Source organism: Cryptomeria japonica, unplaced genomic scaffold (genome assembly GCF_030272615.1).
Source record: "Cryptomeria japonica unplaced genomic scaffold, Sugi_1.0 HiC_scaffold_12, whole genome shotgun sequence".
NCBI lineage: Eukaryota > Viridiplantae > Streptophyta > Pinopsida > Cupressales > Cupressaceae > Cryptomeria > Cryptomeria japonica.
Genome location: NW_026728834.1, coordinates 239338 through 247950, shown reverse-complemented (window position 1 = coordinate 247950; position 8613 = coordinate 239338).

Here is an 8613-nt window from a genome sequence, read left to right as displayed (position 1 = left end):
TTTCTGTTTTTACATAATAGAAAATTAACCCATACACAAAAGAAATTTGATATAGAAAACCTCTTTGTATAACTGTCATAAAACCCCTAATGCTGCATATTAAAATAAAACACACCTAGGAAATGAAACATATAGTCATTGAAATGTTGTCATTATTTTATCCAATCTTGCAAGCTTTAAACGAATATATATATATATATAAAATCATGCATTTAAAAATATACTCAAATGAAAACATTAGAATATGTTCAGATCTATTTCTATATACATTTATATATAGATATATATACATATAAATATTTATAAATATATATGTTTATTTTATAAAAAAAAATATATACAAAAGATAAATAAACGATTTGTGGGGGGCGCCGAAACCCTACCCCTCCTCATGAGAGACATCATGGGCCATGCTGCCACTGTGGTAACCCACAGTCGGTGGAGCCAAGTCTACCGCTGTGGGCCACCATAGTGGGCGGCATTGGTGCTGCCACTCTGGAAACTCATAGTGGGCGGAGCTGAGTCCGCCACTTTGGGCAACCACAGTGGGCGGCATTGGAGCCACCACAGTGGGTGGCGTCGGGGCCGCCACTATGGGCTTCCATGATGGTATCCCCATGTTTGCCCCCCTCCCTCTTTAAACCCTCTTCGCCTCCCATGGCCGTTGTGCCCTAATCTGACCCTGTTCCTGCATACACAAACACACACACACCACAAAACAAAAGAAAAATATAATACAATAAACCCTAACCCATTTTGGGTCAGGGTATAAGTCAATAGAAAGAAAATAAAGAGGTGTTAAAATAAAAAGAAAATGCAACCCTAACCCAATTTTCGGTTAGGGTTACCATTTTAAGAATAAGAGATTTTCAAAGAATTTAAATTAGATGTAAGGAAAAATTTACTCAACCCAATTTAGGGTTTAAAATTTAAAAGTTTAAGTTAAAATAAGAAAAAGGGGGGGGGGGGGGGGAATGCTTTTCAATTTTGGAAAAGAATTTCCCCTATATAACTTAGCCATATAAATTTAAAAAATTCATTAATTCATTTGGGAAGAGAATTAAATTTTAGTGTGGTCTTTTTCTTCAAAATTTAAAATGGTAGATTAATATCATTTACATTGATCATATAGTTTATTTAAATTATTTCGGCTAAGGACACTTTACATTTATTTAATATATTTCATTTGTATATAGTCATTAAAGTTAAAATTGGAAAAATATTTATAATTGAAGATTATTAAGTATTTTTAGGAATTCTTAGCGCTTGAGGCCAATATTGGCCAGATTAATTATATCGTCAAATTTAAAGGTTTAGGGGAATTAAAACTGGATTTAGTTGGCAAACGTCATTATAGAATTTTGAACCCTTATCAGTTGGATTTAAATAATAAATTTGCGTGTGTATCAATTAATTAATAGCATTATCATTATCTTGTCAGGAATGATTTAAATGCATTTGAGATAACTAATTATTCCTTGTTTTTAATTAGCGACAACTTAATTAAGATAATTGGACTAACTAACTGATTTGCGACATTAATTAATCTCCACTGAATAAAGTCGCTTGTTTGAGTTAGTTAATTAATCCAACCTTAGAAAACAATTTTATTTACATCCTAGTTAAGACAAAACTCTATTGAAGTTATTATAATGTAGGATATGTTATTAGTTTATGTGCTCAAAATTTTTTTTGTTGTTCCATTTTTTTGCCCAAAAGTTTGGGCACGACACCATACAATGACTAAAAAATCTGATTATTGTGTGACATAAGTGTGTTATGCTCATCAAAAAATACACTAGCCTGCTACTCATAACACACATTATGACCGAAACCACTATCACACCTCATGAAAATATCACCCAGCTGAAAATGAATAAACTCTTGTACACACATGCAGTTGGTTTCATTTAAAAGAAATTTCAGCACAGGTTTGCATGTCAAACTAAAAAAACTCAAGAGGACACCCTTGCAAACTTTGTGACTCCTTCAAATATTCATCCAATAACTGAACTAGCAAAGAATAACATATTGGTTTACTCTATGACAACAACTCAATATTATGGAAAAAAGGATCACTTGGAAGCTCCAACATACCCATAGGTTCATGCATTTCTTCATTTTCCAAGCATGTTATTGCACCATTGTCTGAATCCCATACAGAATCATAAGAGTGTGATTTTGATTTAGTGTAAAGTTTTGGCTCAAACTGATGATCATCTTCCACATCATTGTGAAGGTTCTCTGAAGAATAATTAATTTCATAAGAAAAATCATCACCATGGAATTTAATGCATGGGGCTGAGGTATGGCACGTGCTTGATAAATTGGATTCATCGTCACACTCATCAGACCTATCACTACTTTGATCATGGCACTCAACCACCATGTCCACATCATGTGCATTGTCATTATGCATGCTGACCCACTCACTGGTAAAAGAAAAATCAGATATGCTGTCATATATGGCCTTACCAAAGCATAATCCTTGGCCTAAGAACAACATAAGGATTGAGAACCACTTCTATCCATATGTTTATGATACTCAACTAACAACAAATCTAAAATTTCATCATTATTTAATAGACCACTTCTTTGATCTAAATCTTCTACCTCCTCTTCTTCTTGATCCTTACTACTACTATTAGTATCCTCAAGCTACAACTCATGATCAACAATGCTACCATCATCAAACTGTGAAAAACCAAAGGGTTGACCACAAAGTTGTACTTCATCATCATAAGAGATTGCATCTACAACAACCTTAAAAAGATCATAGTCTGGCATAGGATGAAAACTTTATGTATGTTCAATGTAATTTGTATTTGGGTCTTCATGGTTGCGGTTCATGCTTGTACATTGGTCTTCAATTGACTGATTGGACTCTTCACCTTGCTGCTATTCATTATTGTACTGAGTTTTGTCATTGTGCATCTCATTGATTTCTTCTTATGATACGTATCCCCATTGAGACTAAGCACAAACAACACCATTACCATCAATCTCAAGGCTGCATTTTTCTTCATCTTCGATCCCTACCATATCAATCATGCATTTTTCTTCTTTTGAGGATGAAAGTTCTTGGTCATATGCATCCATGCAGATATTTGCAACTTTAGCACACTTGTCACCATCATTGAGACTTGTGGATGATAAATTTTTCATGTATTCATGTCTCATTCTATACGTGATGTCCATAGAATTAGAAGCCATCAACATATTAACTATTTTGAGATCTTCCAATAGTGCACTAGAACCTTCTTCAAAGGCTTCAAAATACATACTAGTGTATGCTGGTGTATCGGGCCTAAAACCTTCAGGGATTTGTGACAATGAACTTGCAAACCTATGACTGAAAGTGATGTTGGTATCTTTATCTAGCCTCCTAATTTGAGATAATTCTTTGACAAGATCAATGGGTTCTCTTGAAAATTCTTCCAAATATGCACCCACTAGTTCACCCCAACAAGCAAAGGATTTGTGAGGGAAACCTAAGTACCAATCCTTAGTTCTTGTATCAAGAGACCTAACAAAAAATCTTATGGACATGTCCACTTCTCTAAACAAATGTTTATGTATGAAACTATGAAACCTTTGGACATGTGCATTCCCCTCACATATGTTGAAACCGTCAAAACTATGCATCTAACTATAAATATGAGTTGGCATGGTTTTGAACTCATGCTCCACCCATGATAGGTCCAACTGATCATACAATAGATCAAGAGAATAAATAGGGGGTCCAACTGTGATGCAGGAGCGCAGGAGTAGTTCAAATCAGCACCTTGATTTTGATCCCAGTGAGACATCGATCTTGGTATTGGCCCAGTATTGGTGTGCTCTTATCAGTTGGTTTTTGCAGTGTATGTAACAAAGATGAATTGAGTTGTGGGTGGTTTCCATAACTTACGGATTGTTGAGAGATGTTGTTTTGGGCCTTGTCCAATGTCTTAGAGGATCACTTGAAGTTTATGCATTTGAAGATGTTCTTGGTGATTTGGGCGGACATTTTATTGTTTGCACATTTCATCATGCACTAGTTGTTCTTTGGCTGACTTGATCAAGTTTTTATTGCTTGTAGATGGTATAAAGGGAAACTTTAGAGATTCATTTTGGGAGGACAGAGGTTGAAGAAAGTAGAGACCGAGCGAAGATGTAGTTTTCAGAGATATTCTGGTCCGGGAGGACTAAAGTCTGGAGGGACTGAACTCTGGATCAGTGCACAATAATGTAGATTGTTACCGGAGGCCTATTTGTTAAGAAAAAAATCTATGGATCTTATATTTGTGTTGCATGGATTGTTTTGTAATCCTGGGTTGCAGTCCATCATATGTAGCCATTGAAGGCTTATGCAATTCTTTAAAATATTATAATAATAGATTTATTTGTTACTGGCTATATTGTGTGTTGCTTCTATTGGTTATATCTTTTTACTGGTTGGTGGTATCTTGCATAGTGCTTTGTGTTATGTTGGTATCTTGCATTGTGTTATGCTAGTATATTACATGGTGTTTTGTGTTATGAGCTGCAAGGTGGGGATGTCCTTCATTGGATCTTTCTACTTTGACTACATTGGGCTACTTGAATGGGAGGCATTTCATGATTAAAAATCAGTTGATCTTGTGAAGACATAAATATCTCATTCAAATCTACAATACTTTCATCAGGCACTACCTCTTCCTTTTGGTTCAACACGTGCATATACATTTGGATACATGATATTTGGGGACCCCCAAATTTGAAACTTACTTATTTCCTCAATATTTCTATTCATTGGGCCAAGGCTTCTAACATTTTGGCCATTCTATCATGGTTATGCATAGGAATTTTCATATCTAAATTTTCAAGAGGTGCAAAATCATAACTACAATGCAATGAAGTACTACTAGGATACATATAAATATCACAATACCCACGGTTCAAATCATAAATGATAGGAGGAACACCCATGGGATGAACAAATCCATTACATTCAGGCATCACTAATAAATATTAAAGTGATAAATAAACACTCCTAAGTGCACCAACATTTACATTTCACATATTAGGGTCAACAAATAAGAACGAGAAGAAGCTTGTGTACCCTTTCTCCCCCAGCTGTTACAACTTTGAATGAATAAGTTTTCTGAGATACACATACATTTTCTAAGTTCATCCAGTAGAGTGTTCAACTTTATGTGAGTCACAAACAAAGACTCTCAAACTTGGAACCCTTTCCACACATCTTTCTGGTTCCTTTCATGAAAAATTCACCCCCTCCTTGCAAAGGAATATTTTGAATAGCAGGGAGCCATCCAAAGTATTTTATCATTCTGGGTCCTTTTTTCACCAATAATTTATCATTCTAGGTATTTTATCATACCGTGTCTCCACTATATTGACTCTTTCCAAATGTAGTGATCGAGCAATCTATACAATGATGTAAACTTTAGAAACCACAGATTCTAGACACTTCTTGACCAGAGTCACCATTATGCTAATTCCCAAACCAATAGTCCCTAGGTCCTAAAGGAATTTCCACTGTCTCATCGACAAACTCAGGGAAGGGTTTCGTCCAACAAACAAGATTCAATACAAGACTAAGATCTCCTACACTTTTGGCTCTACGAGACCAAGGCGAGTGAACCTATGTAGTGTCTAACAACTTTTAGCTTCACAATACTCAAGACACTACAACTTACAACAGATCATCTCAATAAACGATACTAAGGAAGATGGATAAAATCCTAGTTATGGATTTAACCTTAGTTTGTAAGCATCTAAGCACTCATTGAGGTGGTTTCTACACTACTCCTACTCCTAATGCAGAAAGGAAATGCAGAAAGTAAAATAAATTTAATTTAAGGAATGATTCTGAAAAACTGGAAGCAACAACCATGACCAGTGCCTTGTATGGGCTATAGAGTTAACCACACAACATGCAAATTTAACATTCAAATAGGGATACATGCAACCTTTGAGGTTTGAATGTTAATGCATTACATCAACATTCTCCCTTTTGATTTCACCAACAACCTTACCAAACAATCTCATATATACACAACAGTATTCCTACACCTTGAAGAAACAAATCAATCCCTTCCTGGAAGGGAAGCAAACAAAAAGATATACACTTGACTTGTAGGGACAAAACAAAATATCCTTAATCATTTTTATTTTATAAAATAGAGCATACATAAGAGAGACAACTGCAAATAAAACCTCTAAATCTGCTTGTATTTTGGTTACAACTATTTGAAACATTAAGAACTACAAACTAAAATAAAACTCAAACTGATGGAAGCCTTTCTTCCAGAAGAAATTACATTCAGAATCAACCCATTCACAATGGCCCTAAATTCCCTTTTATAAGAACAAGGGAGAAAAACAAGCCATAGGCCATGTGAGTTACACATGTCAAAATTTGATTGCTTGGGACATAGATGGGCCATGATGTGTCTATTTTCTTGCTTTGTATACAATCCATCAGGAGGCAATTAATGCAAGAAACTATAAAGATAGCCTCTAGGACCTAGGACCATGATGTTGAGGACAATTAGAAGTAAGTTTCTTGAGCCACATAGAAATTTTCCTTAAGTTTACCCTCTTCTACATCCTGATCAATCTCTTAACCTAAATTACTATACTTAGTAATCTATACCTTTGTGTCCTCTCATCTCTTTGGTCGGTGATCCTCTAGCATGCTTGAGGCAATGAAATCTCATTGATAGCATATCCTTAGATTTCATAGAGCTACTCAACTGATCTTCTATCTAATCCTCATTAAATGCTATCTCCCTCTAGGGCTTTATCGTTGCGATCCAATCTGATTTGGTCGTAGAAAACTACCTACAGCATGTCAACACTATCATTTTCATTGGCATCATCTTCTCTTTCGATAGGTGGAATCTTTGCAATCTGCACATGCCACATCTTTAAAATATTACCCCCTATCCTCTAGTCAACCTCCATCAACCCTCCATGTGGACAATTTGACGATCGGGCCACATGGTGGCATTATTTGAGAGTCACATAACGTGCATGTTATGTGCACTATTACTCCATCTCATGGCTTTAGGCACCATGAGATAACAAGTTACACCATTCTCCTTGTTCTTACTTACCTTGTGAGCCCCTCATTCTATCGCTTTCATACTACGGGATAATGGGGAGCTCTATCTTCCTCTCTAGCTTTGACCTCTTTCTTATCCCCATGGGGACGCATGCAATAAGGAAATTAATCTTTGTGTTGCTTCACTTTATTATCCCATGAGTCATGGGACTGCTCTTATTTCCTTCATGGGATAATCCCCTTCTCCATCATCTTCATGTTTCCTTATCCCGCAGCCTTTGGAGACATCTTCCTTACCTCTACAGGATAAGCTTGTAAAGTCTCCCTTTTGTCTTTTGTCTTTTTTCTTAACATTTTCTTATTCTGCTAGCCTTAATTGACTGATGGGAACCTTTGCATGATAAGGATTTCTTTAGTATCTTTTGATCATTCTCATCTCACATTGTATTTTCATCTTCACTCCTTGTCTCTTCATACACTAGTAGTCTTGATCTTTGTTGCCACGCGGGATAAGTTTTTTCATCTTTTGCTTTGATATTTTTTTATCCTACATTGCTCATATTCCTTTTGTCTTTGTACTACTCTATCATGTCTCTTTACCTTGTTCTGCGTTGATGTGGGATAAGTCATTTTCCCTTTACGTTAGTTCCTTCTTATCTTGCAACCCTTTTCTTATCCTCGTGAGGATGTACAGGTTAAGAAAACATTTTACTTTTCCCTTGTTAACTTGTCCCATGTGACCCTTTCTTGTTGCTTTCTCCTTAGTAGGATAAGGAAAACTTTTCCTTCACTTTGTTTCCTTGTAGGCCTTATCTTGTGCAACCTCTATTCATCATCTTTTACCCTATGGGAGAAGGGAAACCTTCCCTTCCTTGCTTTGCCTGCCTTATCCTACATGACCCTTTGGTTGGTCCTATTGTCTTGTGGGATAACAAATGATGTTACTATCAGTTGGTAAGGATGAACCCTGGAGTCTGGCCCACAAATGAGATGAAACCCATCAATCCGTGAGGATTAAGTGAGTTGACTAGCTAGACCTATTAACTCAAAAAATTTAGATTTTTGGAGTCTAAAAAGACTTTCTCCTACACTACAAAATATTTATCCACCTACCACTGCCCCAACAATCAATAACATTCTACCCAAATACTCAAGACGGTCAATAAAATGGCATGTTATTGACATGATATGTTGATGTTAGGCATAGGGTCAATAAAATGTTATAATCAATACATTGCTACTTACCACAGTATGATAATGATGCAATCACCAGTTAGGAGGGACCTCAAAGAGATCAATTTGGACTGGGAAACAAGAGTAAACACAATAGAAACAAGAAGGTGTGATGAATGCAATAGAGAACTGAATGAATTAGATCATGAGAACTGATTACAGATAATTGGTAACATCTAGATTAAAAGATTTAGCTCACTGGCCTGCTACATACCTACTTAGTTACAAAATTGGTCAACTCCAGACCTATAAATCTTAAGATCTATTTTCTATGCTCTATCTGATTGATTTATGATGCTTAATTACATTGATTTATATGATCCAAGGAG